Below are 18,369 nucleotides of genomic sequence, written 5' to 3'. Positions count from 1 at the left end.
GAGGCCGGAAACGGAATATTGTCGTCGGCCGTTATCGCCACAGTAGAGAGAACAGAAAATGTAGAAGTGTGATATCTTTAACGTACAAACTCCCGGGTCCCCGTGACGTACAAAAAGGTTTTGGCGCTGCTCTGAGTGGCAAACACGGTAATAACGTGTTTTTGCTAATGCCAGCAGTACGGATTTGGCGCTGCAGCAGCCAATGCAACGTAAAAAACAAGTCTTTCACGGGCATACCAAGGCATGTCCATTACTGCTTGTGCTACCATACTGCGGACTATTTGAAGTTTCCGTATGCTCTTTAAGAGCAGTCCCATGTAAAGCACATTGCAGTAGTTAAGCTGTAAGGTGACTAGTGTATAAGTGATTGTGTGAAAGGCCCTCCAATCTAGGAAAGGGAATTGTGCAAAGGCCTTTCTGACCACAACTATTACTTTATATGGCATAACAGAACATAGCATTAATGCATAACTCAAAAATAGCATATAAAATGTATATCAAAATATAAAACAGTAGTGAACTATCTTCAAAACATACAGCACAAGTGATAAAATTATGAATAAAATTAAATTATGAGCAGTTGCTGGGATTACTGGCCACATCTGACACCTGCATTGGAGCTGCAAGGCCAGGAAGACTCGTAAAGAAATGTACTTATGATCGTAATAATTGTTCTGTTAATGCTGTTCAATGTTTTTAAATTATATAGATGGAGTAATTGAGGGGATGCACACCAAATTTGCAGATGGTACAAAACTAAGGGTGGCTAGAACTTTGGAGAAGAGGTGAAAACATTTGAAAAACTTATTGCTAAAACAGTGGGCAGAAACAAATATAAGGGAATTCTAGTTGTAGCTCTTGTTCTGAATCAAGAGGATCAACTGATCCCTTACATTACACTCTTGTAGCTATAGGCTGAAAGCAACAGCAGGAAAGCAATAGCAGTAGTATTTATACTTGTTTGCTACTTCACAGTGTTTTACAGCACTGTCTAAGTGGTTGACAGAGTCTGTATATTGCCCCCAACAATCTGGGTCCTCATTTTACCAACCTCAGAAGAATGGAACGCAGAGTTAGCCTGCAATATTGCATTCTAACCACTGTGCCACCACAGCTCTTAAAAAGCATGTTGAACATGTGTGGGAAGAAATATCCATCTGGTCCAGATCCAAGCTAGGAGAAAGACACTGGAAACATGGAGGCTGATTGGAAAGAAGCTTTAATGATGAACAGAATCACCAGCGTTTATAGTTGTGGTGCAGCTGACAAAATGGAATTGAGAGGGAGGGGGTTTTATATCTTCTTTAAGCTTTGCACTTGAGCTTCCTGTTCCTGTGCAAGAACATGTATTTTATTGGCTATTGTCAGACTTCCATGGGACCATGGAAGCAGAAATTTTGATTTTGATGTATGATTTTACTCTACCTATGTCATATTCTGCAAACTATTGTTCAACAAACCATACTTAGCATACTTGCATGTATGGGAAGCCACCCCCCCACCCCCACCCACCCCCGTTACTAGAAGAATGAAATATTTTGAGGAATATTAAAAAAGGGAGAAAGGGAGAAATATATTTCCCAAAGGGAGAAATGGAGAAACATGTTTTTAAGAGGCAGAAAGCAACCCCCACCTTTTCTTAATAGCCCACAGCAGATGTCAACACTTAAGAGATAAAAAGCTTATTGAAAGAAGACAAAGATTCAGATAGCTCTATTCATAAGCAAATACCCTCACCCAAGAGCCAAAACAGGATGAAAGCCATTAAGACACAATAGGAATTGCACACTCCCAGAGCAGTCCAAACTTCAACCTAACTTGGAAGCTCAGACAAACACCTAGGATTTGCATTTCCTTTTTTGTCTATAGAGCCAGCTATGACCCATACATAGATGGATGACTTTGGGCCAGTTACTTTGTCTCAGCTCTAGAAAGGAAGCAATGGCAATCCACTTCTGAAAAATCTTCCCAAGAAAACTTTAGGGTTAGAGATTTGTTCAGGCAGTCTCTAAGAATTGGACATGATTGAACAGAAGAAAACAAATGTAGTTAGTATATCTTCAGTGAATTATATCCTCCTCCAATTTACTTCTTGGTAAGCTAGAAAAATGAGGGATAGACAGCATCACCACCAGATGGATTTGTAGCCAGCTAACAAACCGTATTCAACGAGTAGTTCTTAATGGTACTACATCCACATTGAGGAAAGTAAGCAGTGGGGTATCACAAGGCTCCGTCTTAAGCCATAACTCTTCAACATCTTCATAAAAGATTTAGATGAGGGAATAGAAGGGGAACTCATTAAATTTGCAGATGATAGTAAACTGGCAGGAATAGCCAATACCCCAAAAGACCAGCTCTGGATCCAAAAAGATCTTGACAAACTTGAACAATGGGCCCTATCCAACAAAATGAATTTTAATGTGGAGAAATGCAACATTTTATATTTAGGCAGAAAAAAATCAAAGGTATAAATACAGATTAGGTGAGACCTGGCTCAAAAACAGTAACTGTGAGAGGGACCTTAGAGTCCTAGTAGATGATCACTTGAATAAGACCCAGAAGTGTTCAGCAGCAGGCAAAAATGCTAATACAATCCTGAGTTGTATAAACAGGCATAGAATCAAGATCACGTGAAGTATTAACATCCCTTTATAAAACCCTAGTAAGACCACATCTGGAATACTGCAACCAATTTTGGTCACCATACTACAAAAAAGATGTTGAGACTTGGCAAAAGTTCAGAGAAGAGCGAGGAAGATGATCAAAGGCCTGGAGACTAAACCATATGAAGAACAGCTGCAGGTTTTGGGTGTGGCTAGTCTAAAGAAAAGAAGAATTAGGGGCAACAGCAGTATTCTAGTATTTGAGAGGCTGCCACAAAGAAGAGGGTGTCAAATTATTCTCCAAACAAGACAAGAAACAATTGTTTGAAACTAATCAAAGAGAGAAGCAACCTGGAATTAAGGATAAACTTCCTAACAGTGAGGGCAATTAACCAGTGGAAATGCATTGAGGGCCACGTTTGACTTGGGGGGAGTGCTGGGGAGGCGTGGCCATAGTGGGCATGACCAGCTTCAGGTTAGTCATGTTGGAGGCACCTGTGGTGGCCCAAGTGCTCTATCAACAAAAACGGATGTTATGTCCCGATGTGGTCCTCATTCTAGTCCACAGTTCTGATGGGAGTTGTAGCCAATGTTCATTGGCTGGCCAGGCTGACAGCTGCAAGATAAAGGGAGCTGTCAGGAGAGTCAGCTGTTGCCCACCACCGTGCATGAACTCGCTAGCTTGTGGCAGCTGCGGGTAATCAGTGAATGTTACAATAAATGTTCTAATCATTTTAAAAGGGTTGTCTCCCATTACTGACGCCGCCACTATAACACTGGCGACGAAGGTGGGATCGCTTTAGAGCGCATTCCCAACGAATGGTGTGGATTGCTCAAAGAAATTTTTCTCCTCACAAACGCCTCACGATGACAGCTTCCATGCTTCCATCAATTTCTGAAACCTGGGAATCTTACATTAACAGGTTTGACTGTTTCTTAGACACTACTAACTTGTCAGAAATTCCCAGCCAAAGGAAAAAAGCTTATTTCTTGAGTTTTTGTAGCGCAACAGTTTTTGACACTGCAACTGCTCTGTTGGCCCCTCAGACTGTAAAGACTGTTTCTTGGGAGGCTCTACAAGTTTTGAGCAATCCCTGAAGCCATCGCGAATAGTGAGATGTCTGGCTTTCAGAAGGAGAGCTCAAGCTGAGGGGAAGACCATTAGTTCTTACATGGCTGCCCTATGAACTGCTGCTTTACATTGCGGTTTTGGTGAACTGGATGATACATTACTTGACCAGTTAATTTATGGCACACGGGACCTTCGTTTGCAACATCTTCTCCTAGCTAGGTCCAATCTCACATTAAAAGTAGCCATTGAAGAGTCAATAGCCACTGAGCAATCCACACTCTCTGCCTCTGAGATTCAAAGTTCTAATCCACATACTATCAACCCTGCAGCTACCAAAGCATCCATCCATTCTGAAGACGTGATCCCTGAGGGTGCCTCAACTGATGAAGAAGAAATTCATAGGCTCAAGGGCCAGCAGTCACAACCAAGAAGAAATGGGGGCTCCATCAGCAAACCAACACAGCCACAGCTGTCCTGTTTAAGCTGCGGTGGTAAACATTTGAGGGCAAATTGCTGTTTTCGAAATATTATTTGTCTAAAGTGTCAATGCAAGGGACATTTAGCAAGGGTTTGCAAAAGTGGAAGAAACCTAAATCAACCTTTTCCTTACCAAGCACGGCAGCAAGTAAATACCCAATCTGAAGAATGTTTTACTATCACCAGGGCTTGCCACACTTCTGAATTGTTTTCCTGTCACTCTTGCAAACTATGTTCTAACAAAATTTATGTTACTGTGTTTTTAGAAGGAAAACCTTGTTCCATGGAGGTGGACATGGGATCGTCCCTCTCCATTGTCTCATGGGGCACCATAAAACGCCTGGTTCCTACTATCACTAAGAGACAATTGAAAGCTTGCCAGGTATCACTCAAGGACTATCAAGGTAATTGCATTCTGGTCATAGGGTCTGGCAGGTTTTCTGACAAATTCAAGAACTTTACGGGTCGCCTTTCCCTTTTAATTGTGGAAGACACCCTGCCCAGCCTTCTGGGATTAGATTGGTTCTCTGCATTGGGTTTGAAAGTAACTGGCATTCATTCCTTACAAAGCCAGAACATAGAAAATGTTTTAAATGAGTTTGCTGATGTATTTAGTGAGGAATTGGACAAATACAGTGGCACCCCAATCTCTTTCAGTTTAAACCCTTTAGTGGCACCCATTCGCCTTAAGCCTCAAAGAGTTCCTTTTGCCTTGTGAGAGAAAGTAGATGCGGAGTTAGATAAATTAATTTCACAGGGAATTTTACAGCCTGTCGTTTTCGCAAGATGTGAAATCCCCTGTTTTAAAGAAGGATGGTTCTATTCGCCTGTGTGCTGACTACCGGAGCACATTAAACAATGCTTTACACCCAAACGCATACCCGGTGCCAGTTATCCAACACTTGTTGCACTCCTTGGGAAAAGGGTGAAGTTTGACAAAGCTGGATATGGCCCAGGCATATCAGCAGCTCCCCGTTGACAATGATGCAGCCGAAGCACAAACTATTGTCACTCACCGGGGAGCCTTTAAATGCACCCATTTGTGATTCGGCATAAGCACTGCACCCACCAGGCATTTTTCAAAGCATTATTGAACGCCTTCTTCAAGGCACAGAGGGCGTCATCCCCTATTTCAACAACATCCTTATCTCCGCAAGCAATCTAAGCAAACTTATTTCATGTCTCAGGGATGTCCTGTTTCCGAAAAGCCGATTTAAAACTTAAGAAAAACAAATGCATATTTGCTGTCCCTCAGGTGGATTTCTTAGGGTACCGCATTGACGCTACCGGATTCCATTCTATTGAATCAAAGGTTAAAGCAGTCAAAGAGGCCCTACATGCAAGGCTGAGCTGCAAGCTTTCTTAGGCCTGCTAAATTTCTATACTTCCTTCCTGTTAGACAAAGCATCCCTGGCTGAACCCTTTCATAGACGGCTAGACACTAAGATGCCTTGGGTTTGGGGCCAAAAGGAAGTTACCTCTTTCAAAGCTGTCAAGGCATTACTATCCTCTGACAGTGTTTTGGTTCAGTTTGACTGTGAGTTTCCAATTATTCTGGTGTGTGATGCTTCTCCGGTTGGCATTGGGGCAGTCCTTAGCCACAAAATTCCAAATGGACATAAGGCACCTATCGCGTATTTCTCAGGAACTTTGTCAAGCACAGAGAGAAATTACAGCCAGTTGGACAGAGAGGCCCTTGCTGTGGTTGCTGCCATTAAAAAAATTCCACGAGTTTTTGTTTGGACGTTGTTTTGAAATAATAACCGATCATAAACCATTATTAGGACTTTTGGCAGGTAACCAGCAAACTCCTACCATCCTTTCGCCTCGCATGACCCGATGGTCCTTGTTCTTATCAGCATATTCCTACACACTAACTTATCGTGCCTGCAAATTGATTAGTAACGCCAACATTTTGAGCCGCTTCCCCCTGCCAATACGAGTCGAAGACCCCGCTACTACATCGACAGTCCTGTTAACCGACGACAATCAATTGCTCATTACAGCATGTGACATAGCTCAGTTCTCCTCTAAGGATGAGGTAATCTCTAAAGTATTGGACTGGGTGAGGAGGGGGTGACCAAAAGAGACTTTGGCGTCTGCATTCACTCCACCCAAATGGGCTGTCTACTATGGGGGTGTGGGGTAGTAGTGCCCAGTAAATTACGGCCCCGGGTTTTGGAAAATCTACATGAAGGGCATCCCAGGGTGGCCAGGATGAAAGCTATAAGTAGGAGCTATGTATGGTGGCCTGGCTTGGACATGGACATTACTGAAGCAGTTGGGGCCTGCCAGGCTTGTCAGTTGTCAAGGCCTGCACTGCCCATGGCCACACCTTTTGAATGGGAATCAGCTAGAGCCCCCTGGTCAAGAGTGCATATCGACTTAGCAGGCCCCTTTAAGGGCCAAACGTTTCTAATAGATTCTAGTAGATTCATATTCTAAATGGGTGGAGCTCATGCTTATGCACTCGGTAACATCAGAAGCTGTACTTATGGCATTAACCAGGTTATTTGTGACTCATGGGTTACCCGATGTGTTGGTGTCTGATAATGGGCCCCAGTTTACATCCAACACATTTGAAATATTCTTAGCAAAGAGGGGTATCCGACATGTTTTGGTTGCACCCGCCACCCGACTTAACATTGAATGGCCAGGCTGAGAGAGCAATAAGGTCTGCCAAAGAGACCCTAGGAAGGATGGGAGGGGAGGATTGGCATGAAAAATTAGCCAAGTACCTTTTAATCCAACACGCGACACCAAGCTCAGCCACTAACCACCAACCGGTGGAGCTCCTGATGGGTCAGCAGTTGCAGACAAGCCTTGACAGGTTGCATCCAAATTTCTCCCCTTCCTGTCCCTTAGATTCCTCCAGCAAGTTCAGGATTTTTAAACTATATGACCCAATTTATGCGAGAAATTTTGCAGATCCTTTATGAGTATCCTGGGAGATAATTGCTGTCACTGGCCCAAAATCCTATAGAGTTAGACTATCTGATGGCCAGATATGGTGGTGGCACATGGATCAATTGCGAGGTCGGTGGAATGCATCTATGGACCACTGGCCCGATGGTGACCAACAAGATGGCAACCGACCAACAAACAACAAAACCGATGATCCCAAACCCCAGATGACGACTGCTGAGCCGCAACTCAAGCAAGACTTACCTTTCGATGTTTCTCCAAGTCAACAAGAACTTCCTGCATCCACATGCCATGAGTCGTTGCCGCAGGAGACTGCTGGTTGCACACCTGACCCCTTGCCATTGGCTATTCCAACTGAACCATGTAGGTTGGGCTGAGTCAGGCGACGCCCTGCCTACTTGCGAGAGTACGCATGCTTGTAACTGGGGGAAAGGGTTGTTACGTACTGACGTGGTCCTCGTTCTAGTCCACAGTTCTGGAGGGAGTTGTAGCCTCTGTTCATTGGCTGGCTGGGCTGACAGCTGCAATATAAAAGGAGCTGTCAGGCGAGTCAGCTGTTGCCCACCACTGTGCATGAACTTGCTAGTTTGTGGCAGCTGCGGGTAATCAGTGAATGTTACAATAAATGTTCTAATCGTTTTAAAAGGGTTGTCTCCCTAAAAAAAACTATTAACAGTCAAAAGGGAGAAGAAAAAAAGAAAGAAAAATTAGATAAATATAAGAGAAAAAACCAGTCTAGTTACAGTTACTAGATCACAATAAAAGTTCAATAAAAACAAAAGTAAAAGTAAAAAGCCAAGCCTCAGTTTGACATTCTCTTTAAAAAAATCGCCGCTAAATCAACTTCATCATTTTTTGTCCAAAGTCTTACAGAATTCTTCTCATTTTAAAGTGTCCTTAAGTCCCCCCCAAAAAAAGATTCTCACCAGCCGATACACTTTCTCTTTCTGCCTCTTCCTTCCTGAGCTGTCACAGCTTCAGCAGCTTAATGGCTGCCTCTCCGCCGATGGTAAAGGGGCTTCTTCTGGATCAGAAGTGGGGGCTACACATGCCCTTCCCAGGCTCCGTTTTTGACTCTGACAGCTTCCTGCAGTTCTTTGCCAGCGAAAACAGAGCTCGGGGGTGGGGTGGGGGGGCGGTGCATGCAGCCTTCCCGAACTCTGTTTTCTGTTGCAGAGGGCTGCAGGAGGCTGTCACAGTTGAAAGCAGAGCCTGGGAGGGCCGCGCACAGACCTCCTGAGCTCTGTTTTTGCTGGCAGATGCACCATGGGCCATTCTTTCACTGTTTCTAGGGTGGCCCTGTGGGCCAGATCTAAGTACACCATGGACCAGGTCCGGCCCCCGGACCTTGAGTTTGACACTCCTGGATTAGACAGTCACTTATCTGAAATGGTAAAGTTTCTCCTGCTTGAGTAGGGAACTGGATATCCATTATATACCCAAATTTAAAAGGATATATTAACATTAAAAATGGCACTGAGAAGAAAATAGGGGAAGAAAACATCTACTCTTTTTTCATCTGATTCCTATTTTGAACTGCTGTCTGTAATCATGGAGAAGCAAGTTATGAAGGTCCCATGACATTTTGTACATCTGTTCTTACTTTGCATAGGACATTCATTCTTGTCAATATGTGCTGATGTCAGGAGGTGTTATTCAGAGAGGCTGAGAGGTTAATCCATCCACTTGTTTACCATTGTGAGTCACATGAATTCAGGACCTAAGAACTGCTGACCAAAGAGCTCTTCCAGATGTTGGATTATAAATCAGCTGAAACATCACATCTGATGTTGGACAATGTTTTATGTGATTCATTTCTGCTGTATAATTCTAAATTGTATATTATAGGAGATGGGGAGAGAGGGAGGGAGAGAGGGAGAGACTAGTTTTCTTGGCAAGATTTTGGAAGTGAGTGAACTAGGCAAATATAAAATAACCTTGAACACATATTGCCCGGGGTTACTAGAGGCATATACTACCTACATTTCTAGCAGTCTAATTTTTAAAAAGATAAACAGTAGAGCAATAGCACCAGAGCCAAACCTTGTAATAAAAATTTTGTTCTATACTTTTATGCCAAGTCATTTGTTCAACCAAATGCAGGATATCCATTTTCTTATACGAGGAAGGTCAATAGGAAAATGATGAAGGAATTTCACTTGAAGTTAGCACTGTGTTGTAAGCATGAATTAGTTTTCTCAGCAAGATATTTAATGTGCACTTTATTTTTATCTTGCAGGGGAAGAACATTTCTGATGTATCCAGTGTTATTTCAAGTTAATACATCAAGCATATGAGTTATGGCAGAAAAAAATAAGCCAGTACATATTTGATAATTGAAAATCCTTTTCTGTGGCAACGAATGATGGAATGTAAGACCTCCAGAACAATACAGTTGCTAAGGAAAAGAATCTGCTAGATCCTGATCATCCCTGAAATGAGATTCTAGACTTCCTGAGTCCATCAGAAATTGTTCCAGCCCGAACAGCTCCAAAAGAAATATTTCCAAGCCCATCAGAAAGACTGGAGTGACTACAGTAGTATGGTTGCAGGAGGCAAGTAATCCATCTGTGGTGGGTGCTGTCACCAGGGACATAAATTGATGTAATATATAAATTGGTTAAATAAATAAACAAGGTACAGAGCCCCTTTGGGAGCCATAGTAGAAATGGCCAAAGAAACACAGAGCCCTGTGGCTGAATTGGGCTGGTCGTGGTGCAGTGAGCCAAGAGGACACCTACAAGTTGTTCAAGAGCAGATTGGCCCCAGAATAGAGCTGACAAGGGTATGCCCTCCACAAACACTTAGCAACCCAGCTCAGAACTGGAATGGGAATAAATAATGGACGAGTCCAAATAGGGAAATATTATTTTTTTAGAGCAGCAGTGGTATATTTTGACATATAAACTACATTGAGAATTGTATGCAGCAAAATGGAGTTAACAAATCAACTAGAAGGGAGCTGTGGGGTTGGTTTTTTCCTGCAGAGCAGCTGTTTAAATTTGGTAGCTTCTTAGGGAGATGTGCATGCTTATATTCTATAACTACTTTGGAAAGCACCTCATTGTATCATCTGGGTTTTCAGAAGGAAAGTTTCTGAGACGATTTGCAAACTTCCACATGCATTCAGCTCCCATCTGGAGTATTTTGCTGGGAATATTAAGTAAAACACCCTCTTGGCACCAAATATCTGCACACATAATGGAACTGAAATGGGGTTTTATATTCCCACCCTTCATCTTTGCTGGATTTGCTTCTTTCATGTTCCTTTCTATTTCTCAAAGGCAAAGCCCAATGCCTTTTACCGGTTACAAAAATGGTCTCCCATCATCCAAATGTGAAATATACCATTTTATTTCCTTTAAAATGGTCTACCATTACTTCCAATTAGTTTCTGGGAAGAATTCAGAAGTGCTGTTTTTGAACTTTAAATCCGGGCATCCAAGGGAGGTGCCCCTGGGCAGCTCCCTTGGTGTTCACCAGTCTCACTGCATTGCCTGACATCTCCCCGCCCCACCTGCACTATTTTTTAAAGGCCCCTTCTAATTAGTTGAAAAATGACAGGCTGCAAACAGTCATGCAGTATTATTTTTATCTCCCAGTAGGCCTGTGGGCACCCATAAGCATTTTCAGAAAAAGATGGGTAGCTGCAATCCAATTCTTTTTTTTCCTACCCAGAAAAAAAGAAGTTTCCCAAAGGAGTAGAAAAGTTATATCCCAGCAGTTTTGCCTTCTGATAAAGGTCTGCTTTTTTGATTGGCTGTGCCTACCCTGGCAGTGACTTTGTGACTGTTTGCAATACAGTATTCTACATGTTTGGATGACTAGTCAGGGAAACTAGTAGCCTAGAACCATAAGGTTGTTACAAGATCAAATGTGGAAAGAGCAGGAAAAATGCCATTCATTTTAAGTTGAATCTGAATTTCTTAATGGGAAATAACAGAATTGGAAGGGACCTTGGAAATCTTCCAGTCCAATCGGGGGTGGAATTCTACCAGTTCGCACCTATTCGCTAGATCCTGCTGTTAACATTCTAAGCAGTTCGGAGTACCGGTTTTTAGAAGGAATTACTGGCCTAATCCTGTAAGGAAGAATATTGGTGTTGAATAGGAAGCCTCCTCAGCAAAGATACACTATGTGTGGATGTTTGATGCACATTTGAGATATTCAATTTTATGAGATGATTTTTAATTTTTATTGTAACTGTTTTGTGGAATTCCTTGCAAATTCCAAAAGAGCCAGTTTTAGCTGGATTTATACACTCACACTTTAAAGACTCTTTTCCTAAGGTATGGAAATCCATCCATATATTCTCACAGTCCATTTTTGGTATAAATTTTATTAAAAGTTTTGTAAAGAAGATAAAAATGAACAAAAAATGAATATAAACTAAAGAAAGAAAAGCACGGGAAAAAGAGAAAGAAGAGAAAAGACAAACGCACAAAAAGAAAAGATAAGAAAAATAGAAAGGAAAAATTTCTGATATCCTTTCTGGCAAATACAAGAATAATTACAAAATTATCTCTTACTCTATGGTTAAGGCATTCACGCTCTCCAGGATTCTCATAATTTATTAGCCTCAGTTGTCACAGAATCTTTCCTTATGCCAGCAAATGTCTATTTGTGATTAGTATGTTATGGTTTCTCAGTTGTATGCAATGGTTCTAATTTGGTTGAGCTTTCTTTATTTTTTACATTATTGTTGACAGATTATATAAAATAGGTGGCCATATATGCATTTTAAATAAATAAATACACAAGTACATTTCTTTGAAAAAAAGTTGAACAATAATCTGCCTTCCAGATGGATGCCTACAGACTCCTAGCAAAGCCAGCCAATGAGCAAGGCTATGGGGTTTTAAGAAAACCACAAATTTTGTTGTGATTTCAAATATGCTGCAGCCTTGCCAGAAATATATCACTTTGGCTCTTACTCACTGCTGACATCATGGCAGGTGGTCCAGAACTGGTTTCAAAGTGATACAATCTTTTTGGTAAACCTTTAGAATTTATTCTTTCACTAAAGCACTCACTAAAGGCTCCTACTGTGTTAGAATTATTATATACACTGCTCAAAAAAATAAAGGGAACAGAAAAATTAGACATCCTAGATCTGAATGAATGAAACATTCTCATTAAATACTTCGTTCATTACATAGTTGAATGTGCTGACAGCAAAATCACACAAAAATTATCAATGGAAACCAAATTGAGCAACCCATGGAGGTCTGGATTTGGAGTTACACTCAAAATTAAAGTGGAAAAAAACACTACAGGCTGATCCAACTTTGATGTAATGTCCTTAAAACAAGTCAAAATGAAGCTCAGTAGTGTGTGTGGTCTCCACATGCCTGTATGACCTCCCTACAATGCCTGGGCATGCTCCTGATGAGGTGGTGGATAGTCTCCTGAGGGATCTCCTCCCACACCTGGACTAAAGCATCCCCCAACTCCTGGACAGTCTGTGGTGCAATGTGATATTGGTGGATGGAGCGAGACATGATGTCCCAAATGTGCTCAATTGGATTCAGGTCTGGGGAATGGGAGGGCCAATCCATAGCATCAATGCCTTCATCTTGCAGGAACTGCTGACACACTCCAACCACATGAGGTTTAGCATTGTCTTGCATTAGGAGGAACCCAGGGCCAACTGCACCAGCATATGGTCTCACAAGGGGTCTGAGGATCTCATCTCGGTATCTAATGGCAGTCAGGCTACCTCTGGCGAGCACATGGAGGGCTGTGCAGCCCCCTAAAGAAATGGGGCCCCCCTAAAGAAATGCAACCCACTGCCAAACTGGTCATGCTGGAGGATGTTGCAGGCAGCAGAACATTCTCCATGGTGTCTCCAGACCCTGTCACGTCTGTCACATGTGCTCAGTGTGAACCTGCTTTCATCTGTGAAGAGCACAGGGCACTAGTGGCGAATTTGCCAATCTTGGTGTTCTCTGGCAAATGCCAAACGTCCTGGACGGTGTTGAGCTTTAAGCACAACCCCCACCTGTGGATGTTGGGCCCTCATACCACCCTCATGGAGTCTGTTTCTGACCGTTTGAGCAGCCACATGCACATTTGTGGCCCACTGGAGGTCATTTTGCAGGGCTCTGGCAGTGCTCCTCCTATCCCTCCTTGCACAAAGGCTGAGGTAGCGGTCCTGATGCTGGGTTGTTGCCCTCCTATGGCCTCCTCCACGTCTCCTGATGTACTGGCCTGTCTCCTGGTAGTGCCTCCATGCTCTGGACACTACGCTGACAGACACAGCAAACCTTGTCACAGCTCGCATTGATGTGCCAACCTGGATGAGCTGCACTACCTGAGCCACTTGTGTGGGTTGTAGACTCTGTCTCATGCTACCACTAGAGTGAAAGCACCGCCAGCATTCAAAAGTGACCAAACCATCAGCCAGAAAGCATAGGAACTGAGAAGTGGTCTGTGGTCACCACCTGCAGAACCACTCCTTTATTGGGGATGTCTTGCTAACTGCCTATGCTTTCCACCTGTTGTCTATTCCATTTGCACAACAGCATGTGAAATTTATTGTCAATCAGTGTTGCTACCTAAGTGATTTCACAGAAGTGTGATTGACTTGGAGTTACATTGTGTTGTTTAAGTGATCCCTTTATTTTTTTGAGCAGTATATTTTAATTTGTGAACAAAATCACATTCCTAAGACAGCTAATTTTAATTGTAAAAGACTTATTAAAAATAAAACTAGGTTGATAAAGCACAATAGCTTTTATTAATAATGCTGATGCCCTGGGAAGCCTGCAGAAGGAGCAATGATAAGATGAATAGTTAAGGGAATTAGGCATGTTTAGCCTAATGAAGAAGATTCAGGGTGGCATAATAGCAATCTTTCAAAAGTTGCCATCTAGTTGTCTTTTGGAAAAGCACCTTTGGGATAACCATGACCTGGATGATTGAGAATCTCCATTGAAAGCCTTCCAATATTTTGAGGGGCTGCACAGGGAAGAAGGATCGATTTATTCTCCAAAGCACGTGAGAGCAGGACAAGAAGCAATTGTTGGAAGCTCATCAGAAGGAGATCCAACCTGGAACCAAGGAGGAATTTCCTGACAGAACAATCAAACAATGGAAGAGTTTGCTGCCTGGAGTTGTTGCTGCTCCATTGCTGGATGTTCTCAAGAAGATTGGACAATCATTTGTTTGGAATGGTATAAGGACTCCTGCCTTGGGTTGGGAGTTGTACTAGAACAGGGGTCGCCAACCTTTTGGACCTCAGGGACCACCAAACTCATAATTTTAAATCCCAGGGACCACTAACTGGTTCTGTGGGTGTGGCCTAATTTGTGGGTGTGGCTTGGTGGTCATGTGACTGGCTGGGCATGGCTTGTATGTAAATATTATATTTATATAAATATTGAATTTTTTTTATAAAAAAGAGCAACTTTTACCCAAAAGCAGGCAGATTGAGTTGCTCACAGAATCATTCAGTGATCTATCTATCTGCCATTGGCTAGCTCAGTCTGTCACATAAAATTTGCTTGCCCTGAGTTTGCACTGAATAGAACTTTCAGTCCTAAGGGAAGTTCGGCTGTGCTTAAAAGCAGAGCCAAAGATCTAAAGACTAGCTAGAAAGCAAGAAATCCAACCATTTCCTGCTTCCTAGCCAATCTAAATCTCCTGGCACAGCAGAACAGTTGTTGGTCAGAAAAATAGCAATTCAGCAGGCAAGTCTGCTGGGTAAGGAGTGAGTGGTCGGGAAGGGTTCCCACGGGCCATGTGGGCGGCACAGCCTTGTGTTTCTGCGCAGCCTGGATTAATTGCTTTGGGGGTGAGATTTCTCTGCAGCCCACCAAAATTTTCTCACTGCTGCACTAGAAGACCTCTAAGGTTCCTTCCATGATTCTATGAAATATTTATCTGTATTGGTTAAAGTCTTAATACATCACATCCCACTCCTACTGCCCAAATATCATGGATATTCACCTGGCACATTCCTAATGACACTAAAATAGCTCCTGTTGGTTTTTCTAACAATTCCTTTGATAGCCGATACATTATTTGGTAAAAGCAGAGCTGAAGATGTAGGCAAAGACCCAATATAAAGTTCTAAAAAAAGCATACTCCAGCTGTCTGGCATTTTCCTATCTACTAAAATAGGATCGGTAGAATTTTAATAAACTGGGCTTGTTGTGTGGTTTATTTATTTTCTAATTATTGTATCAGACTATTATGCCATTCCACTTGCAACTAACTGGATTTAAGCTTTTATCCTGGTCTTAATTATCTGCTTTTTAAACTTGTTATTTGTTTCTTATTGGTTTACCCCTGAAATTCAGCAGAACAATTTCTGGGTCCTGCTTCCTTCACTCTGTGTAAACAATGGCCGTCAGTCATACTTTGCCGACATTAAGATCAAGATTTGTTGGAGATGGGAGGAGCTTGCGCCGTGGCGATACGGTCTGCAATCGAGCTCCTCGATTGGGCAGCCGATATCTCCGCCACTGGCCGGTCCAACGGACCTACGCTGTCCCGTAGGGACAGCCATCGTGAAGAGCATATCCTGAGGATTCCGGGGATACCGCAAAATCCCTGGAGAGCCCGGGTGAAGCTCTTCTTGCCAGCGGCGGAGAGGCAGCCCCATGCTGCTGAGGCCGGGCGACTCCAGACGGAAAGAGTTTGAGAAAGAGTTTGTCGGTTGGGTGAGAACTTCTTTTTTATTTAATTTTTTGAATTTGGAAAGTTTACTCTAATTATCTGAAGAAACCTGTGTGATTTTTGTTTTGTTTTTTGACAAAATTGATTTAGCGGCGTTTTTTTAGGGAAACGTCAAAGAGAGAATCCATTTTTTTCTTTTCTTTGCTTCCGGACTCTATTGTTACTTATTGGATAACTGGACTGTTTTCTTTTTCTATATATTTATATGTTTTATTCTTCTTCTGGACTTTTTATTTTTTTTTTCTGGGCTAGAGGCTTCTCTTGATTTTGTTTGATTTTTCGGTTTTTGTTTTGTGTATTGCAACGGCTTTCCCTTAAGAGAGGAGGGGGAAAGTGAGAACTATGATACTTTGTAACACTGCCACCTAGAGGCTCGGAAATATTTAAAAAAAGAAAAATAGACTTCTTCTCAAGGACATCCCCTGATAAGATAGAGGAAAGCACTTTGTGGAATATTATTACAGGTGTCTTTCTGGATATACATGGCTCAGCTTTGAAGCTTGTGGGAAAGAGAAGGGAGTTATAATTAGAGCCTTGGATAATTAAATAGAGTGCAGTGTTGTTGTTTTTTTTGAGTTCTGCCAACCCCTTCACTAACATCAAGGTCCTGACTTTTAAGCTTGATTTATTTGCAAAGGGAAGCCTCTGAATTTCTTTTTTCTACATATATTTTATTTTGATTTAACTGATTTTATTTTTTCTTTTGCCTATTTGGATCCTGTTTTCTCTTTTTCCTTTTTTTTTTTTTTTTTTTAATGTACATTAGCGGACTATTTCTTTTTCCTTTTTTAATTGAGGTTTTTTCTTTTTCTTTTTTTTTTCTGGCTGGACTAAGGTGTGGAATCTGAAGAAACTTATTTTTCTTGGTTTTTGTTTTGTTTTTGTTTTTCTCTTTTTCTTCTTCCCTTCTTCCTTTTTGGCTTTGTCTTGTTTATTATTATTATTGGGTTTTTATTTTTACTGTTACTTTTTTATGGTTTTTTTTTCTTTTTTATTGGACTAAGGTTAGGAAGAATTTGAAGAATTTTTTTTCTTTTCTTTTTTTCTTTTTTTCTCTCACTTTTGGCTTTTTTATTGTTGGCCTTTTTACCTTGGATTAAAATTTCATATTTTTTTCTTTTTTTTTGTGGATTAAAATTTGAAAAAACTTGAAGAGTTGGAACCACTTAAAATGAGTAAGAAATTTATATCTTCGGGTGCCTCTATGTCTGCTTCTGCCTCCCCACCATCTGGACAGCGTTCAAATTCAGACATTGTTAAAGCAAGATAAAGAGAAAGAAAAAGAACAAGAAAGAGTATCCTTCCAGATGATTATGCAAGGAATTCAAGATCTTAAGGTAAAAATGGATACTATTGAACAAAGAACAGGTAGGATGGAACAGATGATGGAAAAATATGAAGAGAGACTCCAAAATGTTGAAGAGGGAGGCAAACAAAGAGAGGAGAAAATTGGAAATATCGACAATAGATTAACAGCGATTGAACAAGAAAAAAGTGAGATGTTGAAGTGGGAGTTGGATAGATCAGAATTTTATCTTAGATTTCAAAATATAGAAGAAGAAAAAGGACAAGATTTGGTTGCGATAATGGTAGGAATCCTGGCGGAGGCGCTCGAGATAACAGAAGAGAAGATGATGGATGGAATTGATGAGATATATCGAGTTTTTACAAGATATGCGATGAGAAATAACCTACCCAGAGAAGTTCATATTAGATTTATTAAAAATCTTTGAAGACACAAATATTGCAAGTAGCAAGAGAGAAGCCACTGAAATACAAAAGTAAAGAAATTTTGGTTTAAAACAAATACCTAGAAGAGTGAGAGAGATGAGAAGAGAATACCGATTCCTGACTAAAAGGTTATTGGAAAAAGAGGTGTCTTACAGGTGGTTGATTCCAGAAGGATTGATGTTTACGTGGCAGGAACAGAGACATAGAATTGATTCAATTGAGAAAGCAGAACTGTTTTGCAAGAGGTTTTTGGAGGCAGAGAAGGAGGAGCAGGAAAGGAGGTCCCATCAATTGAATCCCAAGAGGAACAAATGGAGGTTGGAAAAGAAGAAGGTGCAGTAGGTGGACAAGTGGATATTAAAGATCAACGTGAGGCAAGACCCACGAGAGTGGTTAAATCTAAATATAAAACATAATTATGGAAGAAAAAAATTGATTACAATGAATATAAATGGACTGAACTCAGCTGCTAAGAGAAGGAAGATTTTCCATAAATTAATGAAATTAAGGTTCGACATAATTTGTTTACAAGAAGTTCATATTAAAAAGCAACATGAACAATTGTTATTACAACCAAAATTAGGAAATTGTTTACCTCTTTGACACAATCCAAGAAAAGAGGGGTGGTTTTATATATTAAAGAGGCCATTCCAGCAAAAATGATTTATACAGATGATGATGGGAGAATATTAATGGTGGAAATAATGGACAATAATAGAAAGATACTTTTGATTGCAATTTATGCAATCGAATGATAAACAGGAAGAATTCTATAGAAAATTACATACTAAGACTGCCGAACTTGACTATGCTAATGTAATTATGATGGGAGACTTTAATGGAATTGTGGATAATAGACTTGACTATATTGCAACA

At 41.2% G+C, this 18,369-nt stretch overlaps 1 long non-coding RNA gene across 1 annotated transcript; it reads right to left on the bottom strand.

Annotated features, from left to right (window-relative positions):
• Nucleotides 1-1,595: 1,595 nt before the first annotated feature.
• Nucleotides 1,596-8,173, bottom strand: LOC148127176 (uncharacterized). Its single transcript, XR_015742022.1, has 3 exons — nucleotides 8,007-8,173; nucleotides 7,324-7,601; nucleotides 1,596-3,222 (listed from the first exon to the last, which is right to left on the bottom strand). It is a non-coding gene; the product is annotated as an uncharacterized LOC148127176 (long non-coding RNA).
• Between the last annotated feature and the right edge of the window lie 10,196 nt (nucleotides 8,174-18,369).

Source organism: Pseudonaja textilis, chromosome 2 (assembly GCF_049901715.1).
Source record: "Pseudonaja textilis isolate UNSWEBS1 chromosome 2, rPseTex1.2, whole genome shotgun sequence".
Classification (NCBI taxonomy): Eukaryota; Metazoa; Chordata; class Lepidosauria; order Squamata; family Elapidae; genus Pseudonaja; species Pseudonaja textilis.
This window is presented reverse-complemented; position numbering and strand designations above follow the sequence as displayed.